This window comes from Spermophilus citellus (assembly GCF_964194105.1).
Source record: "Spermophilus citellus genome assembly, chromosome: 2".
Classification (NCBI taxonomy): Eukaryota; Metazoa; Chordata; class Mammalia; order Rodentia; family Sciuridae; genus Spermophilus; species Spermophilus citellus.
This window is the reverse complement of record NC_138183.1, coordinates 160,192,052-160,207,679: the sequence shown is the minus strand read 5'-3', so window position 1 is coordinate 160,207,679 and position 15,628 is coordinate 160,192,052. Positions and strand designations below refer to the sequence as shown.

General features: G+C 37.7%; 1 protein-coding gene across 2 annotated transcripts in view; it reads right to left on the bottom strand.

Moving 5' to 3' along the window:
* RDX (radixin) overlaps positions 1-11,069 on the bottom strand; it is an 81,388-nt gene extending 70,319 nt beyond the window's left edge. Inside the window, exon 1 of one of the 2 annotated variants that reach the window (XM_081266708.1) lies at positions 10,591-11,069. The gene's annotated coding sequence lies outside the window, so the exon portion shown is untranslated. The remainder of the gene's footprint in view (positions 1-10,590) is intronic. The other variant, XM_081266707.1, reaches the window with a different exon arrangement.
* Positions 11,070-15,628: the final 4,559 nt, after the last annotated feature.

Genomic DNA, 15,628 nt, shown 5'->3' with positions numbered 1-15,628 from the left:
TTTCAGTTCTCGGCGGACACAACATCTTTGTTGGTATGTGGTGCTGAGGATCGAACCTGGGCCGCACGCATGCCAGGCGAGCGCGCTACCGCTTGAGCCACATCCCCAGCCCCTAGTTGCTAATATATTAAAAGAGCTTTTTTGAACAGGAAATTCTGCTCCTAGCATAAACCCCTAAGAAAATAACACAAAAGAAAGCTATCTCTACCAAAATATTCTCAGCAGCACAACAGCCAGTGATTAAAATCACAAAGTAATGTGGAAACTATGTGACAACAAGATAGCTACTCTAGGGTTTTGTTGTTGTGAGGAGAGGGGCTTGTTTTTGTATACTAGGACTGTGTCAATATTTTCATAAGGGTAAGTAAGAACATGTAACTAGCCACTCATCACCACCAAATAAAAACACAGGTACTGTTACAAAGTACATCTGGAAGTACAGAAACCCCATATTTAATATTAATCAGGGTCTTTTAAATCCTAATTTAAAATAACAGAGATGAGAATTTCAAAAAATACTTTCACCGTCTTCTTTCATTCTAATTAAGAAGACATCTTTCAATGTCTTCTTTTACTCTCTAATTAATAATACTAGTACTAATATGTAAACTATTATATTCTAAAGATCTATATTTGCATATCAAATATTTGTATATTTGCACCTTTCCTCATAACATTATCAAGAAAAAAATTTACTCCTACTCACTCTTAATTTTCTTAATCTTTCCCACTCCTAAATTTCTTAGCATGATCTTACCCTTTATTCCACAATGACTCCCAAAAAAGCAATGAAGTGCAATCCTGGTAGCAACATAGGAAGTAGTCTTAACAGATGCTGCCAAGTACATTTTCCATTTCCAAAGAAGTACCCATATGAATATGTACTTAAACACAATGCTGCATTTTAAACATTCTCTCTTTCGTCCTTCAATTCTGAGGGTGACCCTAAAACAGCCTCCTCTGTACTTCATGCAATGGAAAAAACAGCCTCATGTTCACAAGGGAGAGGTACAACAGACTCCAAGTGGTAAAGCAGGTGTTGTTAAGGCTCCTAAACACATAGCTTACAATGAAGCTTCAATAATTTACAGCAGACTGCCTAATTTTACCTTTAAGATATTCTTTTCCCAAAACCTTTTTTCCACCTTTTGAGATTCAAATGATCTCTGATCAAATGCTCTCTCCTTAAACTTTCAGAAGAACTCTGGCCATTCATTGAGGAAAGCAGCACTATAAAGACAAACATAAACTAAACTAATACGGTAACTCTGGCAGTCAAAGCAACATAGGAACATCATTGGCAAAAGAAGTTCTTTATCATTTGGGTATTTTTCCCTGCATGGGACACTCTAGGGATCTATGGATCTCCTCTTAGAAAATTATTTTTAAGTGCAGGAAATAATGCATTAAGTTACAAAAGAAACCAGTTACATTGAAATATAAAAAACACAAATTTAGGCCATAGTAATGTATGTGCTTCTTTATTAATGCTTTAAACAACAGCATCTACAAATGCATCTTGTAACCAAATTTGTAAGTAAAGATGAATGTAAATGTCATCTTGAGAGAATTTTAGTGTATTATAAAAAATATCTGCAATTTCTAATGAAAACAGTCTCTGGTACTACTAATACTACCATTGCCTACAATCATTATGGAAGAAAATTCGTAAAGATACAATGCCCCCCTACCAAGCTCACATACCCCAGATCCAAAAAATATATAAAGGACTATGTTTATTATATTTTTATCTCAGTGTTAATACTGAATCCGATAACAGTGCATTTTTGCCTATGAAATGCCATTTGATCCCCAGATAAAGCAAAGAGAAAAATTTAGCCCCATTTCCAAGTTAAAAAAGTAACACCAAGAGCAAGAAGGGTAGTGCTCATTCTATAGATTCTTGACCTATATTACCTAATCTTCTTAATAACTGCCCTTCCTCTTCCTGCCCTACACAGGTATTCCAATATTTCATCCTTCTATTAAGAAATTAAAATTCGGGGCTGGGGATGTGGCTCAAGCGGTAGCGCGCTCGCCTGGCATGCGTGCGGCCCGGGTTCGATCCTCAGCACCACGTACAAACAAAGATGTTGTGTCCGCCGATAATTAAACAAATAAATATTAAAATTCTCTCTCTCTCTCTCTCTCTCTCTCCCTCCCTCCCTCCCTCTCTTTAAAAAAAAAAAAAAAAAGAAAAAGAAATTAAGATTCACATAAGTGACTTGCCCAAAGTCATGAGGTGAGTTAACAGAGTCAGAGTCCTAAAATCCTAGTACTGGGGATTTGACCATCCTCGTCTTCTTTTCTAAGATATCATTCTAGACAAGCTCATTTTAAACAATAACACTTTTCATAAAGCAGGCTGTTCAAGCTTTCTCCTTTACTAGTATCAAGTAGAAAGACTACTTCTAAACTTGTTGTTAAGGGCATATGATTAAGTGGTATAATCACTTCTATCATTTGATTTCCTGTAAGGGTGTTTTGCAATTCTAAGTAAGACATTAAGTACTAGCTAATGTAGACATGGTATCTGCTTTAAGAGTATTTTCAAGGAAACCAAATATTCAACATTTTTGAAAAAATGAAAATACAGAGCAAATTTCTAAAACTCAAATATAAAGCAGAACTACGATAGTTAAAACACAATTTTACACTGAATTTAGGTTCTCCTCTAAAAGAGTCTTATAAATTTAAAATATATCTGTATTGTTCCTTAGGTGAACAGAAAGGCAAATAATACATTTGTAATTATTAGTTTCAAATGCCAAAAGGCAATCATTCTACATTTATAAAAACATTAAAAATTCATACAGTGTTTAAAAATAGTAAAATAAAAACAGGTTCATGAAGTCATATGTCGCAGGAAAGCAGCACACAAATTGAAGAAATTCTCACAATTCTACACTTTACATGTTTAAAAAACCCATTTGTATACAGATACAACTGATTTTTCTAAACAGAACATTAATTCATTTATTAAATATTATTAAAAGTATATAGCATTTCTACAGGGTAATTCTACTATCATGAATACCCTTAACCTCCATTTTAAGAAGCTGGAATGGTTCCTGTCTCACAAGAAGTCCTCAATATTTGCTGCTTTTGTTGAATTAAGCTTACCAAAAAAAATGATCATTTTTTTTCTGATGATTGGTGTCAAGGGCAATATTTTCCTCTTATTTTAACGTTATAAAATGATGAAGCTAATAAACACTGAGACAACATAAGAAAAAGCTTTAAGCCAGAGGCTGTGGCACAAACCTATTAATTCCAGCTATTCTGGAGAATGAGGGCCAAATCTGAGGCCAGCCTAGGCAATTCAGCAAGACCTGACTCAAAGTAAAACTTTAACAGGGTTGGGGATATAGCATAGTGATAAAGCTCTTGCCTAGGAGGTGCAAGGCCCTGGGTTCAATCCCCAGAACCACAAAAAAAAAAAAAAAAGAAAGAAAGAAAAAGAAAAAGAAAAGGTTTTCAAACTAGTTTTCCCAAATTCAAGTCTATATTATCTCTATCCAAACTGTTTAAATAATTCCACTTAATTCAACAACGAAAGTAAATTTAAAGGCTGGTTAACTGGACACATTTAATGAGAACTATAATTATCATGCTGTATATAGAATAGATAATAAGTAGTAAGTCTTCTGAATATAAACTACCTTTGCTTAACTGACAAACTAACTTTATATAGTTTTTCTAAGTGTAGAACCTACAAACAGCTTAAATATCAAGAGTCCTCGTGGTAGCTATCAAAATTTAATCCATCTCACACACTCCCTAAAGACCCAAGGGTTCTTGAGTCAATTAACCATAGCTGAGACTTCTCCTGAAAGGGAAATTTTTCATGACAAATACATCCACTCTGGTTAGCTTACTGAAAGACAACCAATTTACACAAACAATGGGAAGACTTTAAAAAAAAGTTAAGTAGGAAGAAATATCCAGAACTCATATCACAGAAGAATGGTTGGAACATTATTACAATGAATATTCTACTTTATACAAACAACTACCATAGCATATAACACACTTTAGGACACACAAGGGCTGGGGCTATAGCTCAGTAGCAGAGTGCTTGCCTAGCTTGCGTGAGGCACTGGGTTCGATCCTTAGCACCACATAAAAATAAACAAATAAAATAAAGGCATTCTGTCCATCTACATATACAAAAAAATTTTTTTAAAAAGACATACAATATGGCATATCTATATTCCCTCTAGGGAGTGAACTCCTTAATATCTTACTCATTTTTCCAGCCTAAAATGCAAAAAATTTTTTGGCACATGATTCTGTCTCAATGTATGATTAATACCTTAAAGCAAGAGTCAGCAAACTTTTTTGTAAAAGGTCAGGTAAACAAACATTTTAGCTTTTGTAAGCCATATCATCTCTGTTTTCAAGTAGCTGGTAAAGCAGGAAGCAGCCATACATTAGTAAACAAATGAGCGTAGTGTGTTCAAATAAAACTTTGTTCACAAAAACAGGCAGGAGGGGTTTAGTTCATGAACTATAATTTGTCAAGTACTTAAACAATAGTCAATGTTTTTCATTCCATAATTTAACTACATTTTGTGTCCAAGAAGATGTGAGTGCACACGTTCATACTTAATTATGTATGATTATGTATGACAGGTCAATCTTGGATCTGATTTTGGTTGGCGGCAAGAAAGAATTCAAGACAGGTAGTATATGACTAAGGAAAACAGTCTAATGGAAACAGAGTTAGAAGAAAGGGCAATTCCATTTCCCTTGTCAATCACTTGTTAGATATGGTATATGCCCCAATCCTGGTCAATAAGTTGAAGAATTATCTTTTGCAGGCACTTCTGGAAAAGACACAGTACCCTTCATTCATTTTATTATTGTATCTGAATAAGACACTAGTCCTTACAACAGCCAATATGGGACAAGGGAAAAGCGGCCTTAGTGTGAAGTCAGCAGGTAAGAACACAGGCAAGAACTAGAAGGAAAACTGGGCTTTGGTGATATTGCTGAGCCATTCTTTTTTATTTTTGATTTGTTTTAATTAGTTACACTGACAGTAGAATGCACTTTGATGCCTCACATATAGTGGAGTATAATTTCTCATTCTTCTGGATATACACGATGTAGAATCACACTAGTCATATAGTTATATATGTACATAGGGAATAATGTCTGATCCATTGTACCTACTATCCTTCCTACCTCCACATCCCCTCCCCCACTTCACTCCCCTCTACCTAATTAATCTAAAGTGGTAATGCTATTCTTCCCTAGTACCCCCTGCCATTGTGAATTAGCATCCCCATATCAGAGAAAACATTCGGCGTTTGGGTTTTGGGGATTGGTTTATTTCACTTAGCATGATATTCTCCAGCTCAATCCATTTACTGGCAAATGCCATAATTTCATTCTTCTTTAAGGCTAAGTAATATTCCATCATATATGTACATACCACATTTTTTAATCCATTCATCTCTTCAAGGGGACCTATATTAGTTCCATAATCTTTACCACATGTACCTCGATAAAGGATATATAAAGAACTCAAAAAAACTTAACACCAAAAAAAAAAAAACCAAATAACTCAATCAATAAATGGGCTAAGGAACTAAACAGACACTTCACAGAAGAATAAATAGTCAATCAACAAAGATATGAAAAAATGTTCAACATCTTTAGCAATTAGAGAAATGCAAATCAAAACTAAGATTTCATCTCACCCGAGTCAGATTGGCAATTATCAAGAATACTGAGCCATTCTTGAGCCTCTGGACTTTCTCATATAAGATATTAAATTTCCTTATTGTTTAAGGCAATTTGAAAATGTTATTATTTGTATCCAAAGCATCTTAAATGTTGTAAGGGCTAAAAACCAAAAACTGTTTACAAATTCACCTATAGTCGGTCCTATTTAACTTCAACTTTTCACACATGAAAAAAGAATGTAAGATCCAGAAAGCCCTTAGAGATCACCTAAAACATAGGGGGAAAGTATCTTGTATCAATTAGAAGGTACTAACTTTATATATTCTATAATCTTGGAGAAAACAGTAACTTCTTTTTTGATACTGTATCTAAAATAGTCTTTCAAAATGATATTTTTTTCCTCTAACTCAGGAGTTAGCAAAGTTTTTCTATAAAGGAAAATATAGTAAATATTTCAGGTTTTGTGAGCTATATAGCTTCTGCCATTGTGGCTCAAAAGCAGACACAGACAGTATGTAAAGAAAAGGCATGTATGTTTCAATAAAACTTCAGTTACAACAAGACACATGTAGGTTGGATTTGGTACACTGGCCATAGTTTGCCGGCCCCTGCTCTAAAATGGCTACTAGCAAGAATTCTCTTTCAAACAAATCAACTTTACTAGAACTCAAAAATAGCTTATTTCAAATGTATATAAATTATGAAGAAAAGTAACCAGCATTTCTTGATCATTAGATTACTCGATGTAAAAAGTTTATTTGCCTTGTTTATACACATAAATTAAAACTTAGTACAGTTGGGCACAGAAGCACACCTATAATCCCAAGCAATTCAGGAAGCAGAGGCAGAAGCATCACATGTTCAAGGCAGCCTCCACAACTTAGTGAGACCTTGTCTCAAGAAATAAAATAGGTTGGAAACGGTGATACAGCTCAGTGGTAAAGTGCCACTGGGTTCAATCCCCCAGTACTCAAGGTGGGGGATCTGATTTAGTACCTGTAATTTAGAATTAAACTGTGAAAAAGTCACCAATATATTACAGAAGGAAAAAATGCAAAACTTACTCATACACAAATTTAGAATACCTATGAATTATAACTAAGCATTTTAAGTTAGTGAATTTATAAGGATTGCTATACATAACAGCTATTTAGTGGGGGGTGAGGGGTCACTACACAACTCCCAATCCAAAAGAACCATTTCTTGAAGGAAGTTGACACTAGAGTTCTCTATTAAATAGAATGAATAAATAGTGAATCACATAGATCATTATTCTTAATAGTTTTCAGACAAAAACAACCACAACCACATATTACATGGACATTTCACTAACCCAAATCATGAACCTTTATTTTATTTTATTTTATTTTATTCAGTACCAGGGATTGAACCCGGAGATATTTAACCACTGAACCACAACCCCATCCCTTTTTATATTTTGAGACAGATCTCAATAAATTGCGGAGAGCCTCACTAAATTGATGAGCTGGCTTTGAATTTACAGTCCTCCTGCCTCAGCCTCCTGAGCTGCTGGGATTACAAGCATATGCCACCATGCCTGGCTAGGAACCTTGTTTTAAAAGGACACCATGTGGTTTTTATTGTTGTTGTTGTTTACTATTAGTCATACTCTAGAAAAAAAACAAAAAGTGAATTTCACCTTTAATCATTAGTCAAGAAAATTTGCACATGCACTTACACAAACACTTCCGAGTACAGCAAATTCTATTTCATAAATTCATTCAATGATGAAAACGTGAGAAACGATTTAGTATTTAACATAATTAATAAACACTATTTTAGTGTTTTTACAATATAATCTTATTTTAACAAACTTTAAAATCATAAGGGATATCAAGAATGTTTATCCTTGCATAAGAATTGGTATTTTCTATATATACAAGAATTACTAACAATTGTTAACTATGAAAAACAGGACTGGAAAAGGGGTTGGAAGCGTTTAGGGAGTTTGGAGAGTGAAGAGAACTTTAACTTTCCCTTTACATCTCTCTGGGTTTTTTAACTTTGCCATAAAAATAAATTATAGCTGTGAACATTAAGATATACATTTAATATAAATTTTAATAAAAATACCAGGAACTTGAATGAATAGAACAGGCAGGATTTCTCTAAAACAGCCTAGAGATGGAGGAACCATCTGAGATCAGAGTGAACACCTCTAACACCAAAGAGATGAACACACTCTGGCTATAGAAGTCAGAAGTTCCTAGAACAGCCTTTACTGATCAATAAATACCAAGAACCTTAAAGTAACCTTGTAAAGGTAGAGTCTATAGCAACCCAATCCAGCTCTACTGGATCTGTACCCAGCAATAGGAGAAAGTAGTGCCCACCAGCTTTTGGTCTACAGGAGGGTCCAAACCATCCAAGAAAGGGTGACTTCCTAGACTTCCCAGGTGCACAGCAGTAACATGAATTTCTACCAGACATACTCTAAGGGCTGAAGATATGACTCAGTGATAGTGCTTACCTAGCATGCACAAGGCTCCAGGTATGAACCCCAGCATTACAAAAAAAAAAAAAAAAAGACAAAGACTATTAGCTATTCTCTACAGAGCCATGCTTCATCAGTACTGCTTGGGTCTTCACAATTTTTTTTTTCAGTTGTTTTTTGTAACACTGGGGATTGAACCCAGTGGCGCTTTACCTCTGAGCTATATTCCAAGCCCATTTATTTTTTTACTTTGAGATAGGGTCCAATTAAATTATTGAGGCTGCCCTCAAACTTGCAATCCCCCTGCCTCAGCCCTCCGGTGTAGCTGAGATTATAGGCATGCACCACCACACCCAGCCAGTCCTCACAATCTTATTGGTCTTCAAGAGATAATGGTTAAAATTGGCCCTCATCTTTAAATGGTTTAAGTTAAAATGCAGTAAGTTAAAAATAAATTTTAAAAAAAAAACAATATTTCCACCATCATTCAACATTTCAGATTCTACTACTGTAGAATATGTTGTTGTTGATTATATTAAAAGGTGAACTGAAAGCAAAATATACAAAGACTCTCACTTCAACAGCCTGCCAAAGATAAAAATGAATATTTAAAAAGTCCAATTCTGTTGTTGGGAATGGTGAAGCAATAAACAACAACAACAACAACAAAAAAAAAAACCTTTGTTCCAATCCCTGAGACTACTGACAATTAGCAAGAGACAGAAAGAACTGCAAAGTGTGTCACTTCTTACCATCACAAGGAAAACAATAATCAATTTAATTTCCAGTTAAGTAATCACAATTTCCAAAAAGTAGGACAGACTCAACATATTTTACCCACACCAAATAAATGACATGTCTGAACCCCTCCTACACGTGTATGGATAAAGAAGTGAACAAAACAATGTATATGATCCATGATAGCAAGAATTTAACATTTTTAAGTGTCATAATCAAATTTTGTCTCAATTCCAATGTTATTCATTCCTCACTATCATCTGCTTATTAAATTCCAAACTATAGTTTTAAAATGATTAAGAAACTGCAATCCTTTAAACAGCATACAATTTCTCAAAAGAAGCGCTCTACATTGTCATATTTTAATTATCATCTTCTCTAGAAGATATACTGGTAAAAGCAAATACTGAAAACAAAACAAAACAACCCCTCCTCAAAAAAAACCTGCAATCGTAAATATTAGTCTCTTTCCTCAAATCTAATGATGCTGTTTTGGCAAATGGTCTAAGCCATTATTTATCCAGCAAAATGAACGGGACAATTGTTCATTCTAAGCCCGTCCATCATATGAAAGAGTATTTAGTGTTCTAAAAACTGTATGCTCCGTCAACAATAGATTGCAATGTCTACGTCCAAGTACTCGCTTATCAAATAAACCCTCATTATCTTGGACTTTTACATTTACATCGTGCCAGTCTTACACAGGACTGCTGTGGAGCTCCCAAACATGTCTTCTGTAAAATCTCAACTATATTAAAATCTATTTTTTTGGTGAAATTGATTTTTAACATATTTTCAACCTCATTAATAATAACCACTCTTTGAGGAAAAACAAATCCTGGGGATTTTTTAAAGAAAAATGACATCTGTGACTGATGTGCTCCATTTAAACTGAAATAACTAACGTACTGCCCCCTTTCAAAGTTAGCTCGGGAACTGAGCTCAGAACCCGGTAAAGGAAAGGGGACTGTGATGTACTCAACTTTTCTGGTGGGGGCTGAGCTAATAAACTGGGCGGCTTAAGGGCTCAAGAAAGTTAAAGGGCCCCCAGCAGCAGCAGCAGCAGCAGGAGCAGCAGCAGGAGCAGGTAGAGCGGCGGCGGGAAGGTGGGCCTGGCCTCGCGGGTGCAGGCGGCGGGAGCAACTGGCGCCCCAAAGCCTGTAATGCAACAAGCTTTTTGCCACTAGGGAGGAACGCACGCTGTCTAGTAATTCAACACTCTTACTTTCAGACTGGAGGTCGGGGAGAAGTTCTGATCAATGCCTTCCCTGCATGGCAAAACAGAATCCTACATGCCCTTATTACCAGTATTTTTCAAATACCCCCATGGACGTGCTGGCCCAAGCCCGCGGCCCAGTCCGACCTCCCCGGGTCTGGGGGTGCGAGGCTGACGCTAAGGGCGGATCCCACGCCGCGCCCGGAGGAGAAACGCGCGGCTGCTGGGGACTTCGGCCCGAACTGGGCACTGTGGGGCCGCGGCCCGCCACGACTCGGCCGGGCCTCGCTGCTCCCGCCCGCTCCGGGAACGGCCTGGCTGGGTCGACAAGGCGGCGGCGCCTCGGCCCGCGGGGCGCGAGCTAAGGCGCGCCAGGCCCGGGCGCCGGCGCCACCGCCGGGCAGCAAAGGGCCCCGCAACTTCTCGCCGTCACCTCAACGTCTGCGGCGAAGCCCGGGAGAGGAAAGGGAGGGCGCCGGCGGCTTACCCGAGAGCGAGCGGTTCCTGCCCGCGCGCCGACTGGCTGGGGCGCTGCGCGGCGGCGCCAGGCGTTGGGGCTGCGGCAGGGAGGGAGAGGTGGTGGTGAGAGCGCCGGGCAGCTGGAGAGGAGAGGCGCCGCCGACACCGCAGACAGCTCCGCAATATGGCCGCCCGGCGCCTCCTCAGGGGAAAGGCGGGGCTGCCCCGCGCCCCCCCCCCGCCTCCCCCTCCCGGCCAGCGGGCCTCGCGCGGCGGCCTGAGCGCCAACCTCGCCGCAGCCGCGAGGGCCGCCCCGCCTGGGGCCTTTCCGCCGCAGGCCGCGGTCTGAGGCAGCTAAGGCGGGAAAGAGGCTGCGGGCCCGGGGCACACGTCAAGAGGGGCAAATCCTTGCAGAAAACCCCGGGCGTGAGCGAAGCCTGCAGCAAAGGATAGAGGAGCCGCCCAGCTTGGAATGCGCCCGCCGCCTCCCCCGCGAGTGGAAACTTGAAACTCCCGCTGTTGCCAGCGAACTCACTGAGGGCGTTTCCAGCGCCCCCGGGGAGGCGTTCTTCCCAGGGGGAATCCGGCAGCGGGTGGGGCGCGTTACTTGGCCGCTCGGCTTGAAAATCCTGGAGTGGAAGAGAGAAATGGGCCTACCTGAGAGGAACTTGTATTTGCAAAAAATAACGTTTAAATTATTTTGGTAGGTTTTAACCTACTGGAAAAGCTTGCTTTTTTTCGGAGGCAATTTGTAAATTCACCCAAAACCTCAGTGGATATGACATCAATCAGAAGTGCAAGTTTTGATCCAAGCCAGGATGTGTGAGCATTTTTATTATCATTGACATTCCTTGGCCCTTAAAAGGAGCGGGTTGAGAAGAAAAAGTTGGAAGTAGAAACTCAAAAGAGCAGCTAAAGCTAAATTATTTAGGTTTGGAGAGAGCCTTAACTCTAGTCCACTCATTTCAGTTAGTAACAGACTACATAGAGCCTCTTCTCACTTCTGGAACAGTGTTATATACTCTCCAAGCTGCCTCCCTTGGGTATTTCCACTGGGATTCAGAGTAAAACGTGCTACAACAAGTGCACAAAATCAGATTAGCCTGGCTTAACCGGTTTGCAATGTTTTAGTTTATCTTTTGTAAATAAACCTTAAATTCCAATAAAACTCAAGAGTGTATTTAACTTTTATAGGACAAGTAATTCATATCCTTCCTGCCTTCGCATTTGCCTTCATTGAGACAGTAGCTTTTCCAGGAACTCTCTCCAGATCACTTTCACTAAGTTTCCTCTTCAGTGAGTTTCCACCATTGCCCTTTGGAGACCTTTCTAAGCAATTAAAAGCCCCAAGAGACTCCAGGGTTACACTCAAAGGCCTTTAGATTGCAAATTCCTCCAGGATGGGAACCAGGTGTGTGCTTTGTAATCAAACAGGTTTATGTGGTTCTCAGAGACCACCAAAAGACAACTCCTTTGTCTCCGGAGACACAAAAATTATCTAGGTAATTGTTCAGCCTTCTACATCAGGTTGCACGCATAAAGATGGTCAAAGTATTATGAAAATTCATAAGTAGTACACTAATCAAAAGTCTGTAACACCCTTTTGCAACTGAAAATGAAGGATTCACTCTTGTTGGGCATGTATCAGGTACAGGTGAGAAAAGCTCTCACAGGACTCTTAATGATTATAACAACCCTGTGTTTGGGATGAAAACTAGTGTCAACTTTTAAAAAATAAGTGAATAAAGAGATCCTCAAAAGCATTAAGTAATTTATCCAATGTAAACCTGCTAGGAAGTGGCAGAACTATGACCAAACCCAAATATATATTTGCATCCAAAGACTTGATTTTCTTCTGTCCTTTGTAACAGCAAATAGAACAGAAGTTGTAACATTTCAGTTGATGATGGTATTAGTAAATATTCAAGGCTGGTGAGATAAAAATGGTAATCTCAGTGTGAGTGGGAATGTAAACTGAAATAACCTCTTTAGAAAGCAATTTGGCATTGTGATTCAATCTTTAAGTAAATTCATAAATCTTACCACCCACAATCCCATGTCTGGGATTCTTACAGAAATAATCTGAAGAAAAAAAAGGAAATAACCCTAACCCTAACCCTGGGCAACTTAGTTTTCAAAATAAAACACAAAGGCCTAGGGATGCAGCTCAGTGGTAGGGAGTTTGCCTGCATGATCAAGTCACTGGGTTCAATCTTCAGTGGTGAGAAAAAGAGGAGAAATAAAAGAAGCCTCTCCTTTGAGAAACTATTCCCATCTCAGCCTAAAGGTCTTAATTTCATAAAATAAATATTAAGACACAAAAATCCTCTCTAAATATAACAACTAGATAGAAATTGGGCTGGGGCTGTAGCTCAGTGGCATAGCACTTGTCTAGTACGCGTGAGGCACTGGGTTCGATCCTCTGCACCACATAAACAAAATAAAGGCATTCTGTCCATCTACAACTACAAAGAAATAAAAAGAAAAATTAAAATAAACCTATTCTTTTGCTAAAGGTTACCTGTAATTTAGAATATCAGAACAACCGAGTCTCCACTCTAATGTTTCTGTGGTGAAGTCATCTGTATTTCCTAGGTCAGTAAATCCAACAACATAATCTTGTGTTTTCCCGTCTTTCAAGAGCGCGAGTGTGGGGATGACTTTGATACGCAGTCTCTCACAAAGGAAAGGTGCTTTTTCCACATTCAGCTTTAAAAACTTGGTCTCGAGATGTTTCTTGGAGAGTATCACCAAATGTCTGTCTAGTATTTTGCACCTGTGAGTAATAAGTAATAATTATTATCTGTAAGTAAGAAGTAATAACATACCAAGTCAAAAGTTAAAGCTATTGATTTTCTTTTTAAAAAACAAGTATCAGTGTGCATCTGATTTTAAAGTTTTTCTGTTTGAGCATCAAAATGTGGCAGCCAACCAAAGCTTGTGTCGGATGACCACATTTCCAAGTCCTGAGTTAACTGCCTCATGAGATGTATAAAGACACCCTAGCATCCTAGAAAGTCAGATTGGCCCTAATGATAATTATTTGAAAAACCAAAATATTAAATACATGCTTTAAGTCATAAAGGGCTTTTTGAATAAAAGGAGTCATATTCATGGTAAGAGCCAAAAATTAAGATGTTGTTTCACTTAAGGATGTTTCTGGCATCTTATACAGGATAGTTTGAAGAAGGACAAAGCTGAACTTGAGAGAGCTCAGAAGAGACCTATAAGACTTATAAGTACACATCGTGTCATATCTGAAGTCCAGAAAGACCGAAGAGTGTCACCAAAACTCTTCTGACTGTATCACTGAGAAGCACATGAGGTTAAGGGTTACAAATAATATATCAATCAATATGGCCATTTTAGTTCTGAAGAATAGAAAAATGAAGGAGCAACTTTAATATGCTGACTAGAATATAATATATATATAAACACACATATATATAATATTAATATATATAAAAAACATACTCAAATACCATGAAACACCACTAATTAGAAAGCTGTGCCCGCCCACTCTAATACTGAGAATACACACACACACGCACACACACACACACACACACATATATATATATATACACACACATACCCACATAAAAACACACACATGTATTAAAAAGGGAAAAAACAGAAATGAATAATTCTGTTCTGGTGAAGAATATTTTTATTTTCTAATTGTAGGTGGACACAATATTTCTATTTACTTTTTTCTATGTGGTGCTGAGGATCAAACCCAGTGCGCCTCACATGCTAGGTGAATGCTCTACCATCGAGCCACAACCCCAACCCTCTGCTAAGAATCTTAAGAGTACATTTCTTTCTTTTTTTCTGCTGCACTGGAGATTGAACCCAGGGCTTTATGCACGCTAGGCAAGTGCTCTAGCACTGAACTAAACTCCCAGCTCTTTTAAAAAACCTTTATTTTGAGACAGGGCAACACTGAGTTACCCAGGCTGACTTCATACTTGTGATCCTCCTGCTTCATCCTCTAAGTAGATGGTATTACAGGTGTGCTCCACGACACCTGGCTTAAGTGTACATTTCCAAGATGTTTTTAGAGTCATAAAAACATAATTGAGGAATTAGGAGCCATTTATAAGGGAATATTATTGCCTTTTGATAATATTCATTTGTTTGCATGTCTTTAACTTAATCACTAAAATCACAACTTTAACATGCTGACTGGAATATTAAAAAATGTACTCAAATATGTTTTGAAAAAAAAAAGAAATAATCTGAAGTAGAGCAAAAACTTTAATTCATAAATTCCATATCACAATATTTTATAAGATCAAAAATATATGGAAACTAAGTTTCTAAATAGCTGGATTTACTCTATAGCATTTTAAGTAACAATTTTAAATATGAATGTATATAACAACATGGCAACATTTTAAGTGGGGGAAAAATAAATTATGAAACTGCATGCATTATGACCACCATTATGTTCAAAAATTCATGAAGTATCAGCAAAAAGAAAACTTGAACCTCATAGTTGTCTTTGGGTGATGTTTCTATGGGCATTTTTATTTCCTATTTTCATCTCTTTTTTTTCTGCATTTTATAGTGTTAAAAATATTTTTATCTGATTACACAAAAGCAACAAAGCCACTCTTTTCTAATGATAATTGTGGTGAACTGAGCTGGTGGAATTTTATGGTCAGGATCATGTTTACCATGGATTCAGATGTCATCTTACACACATCATTATTGTTCTGTACTGTTCCTTATATCAAGTATATGCACTTTTAATGAAATATTGGAGATTTAATTGACAATTATCTTTCTCATTGTCATTCTAACAGTTCAAATTTCAAAGTGGAAAAGAATCACATTTGCTAAAACTATTGTGTTTCAGAAAAAAATCTGGTATTAATCAGTAATTACAAGAAGTCTTCTTATGAAGCCCATAATATGTTTTTAAAAGAAAGACTCAAATCAGTCTATTACTAATATGTCTGTTATAATCCTGTTTGTACTTCACCACAATATATTGGTTTATTCTGAATTCTGGAATTCCAATGATAGTTATAAAAGCATTTGCCTCCAGGCTGGGATTG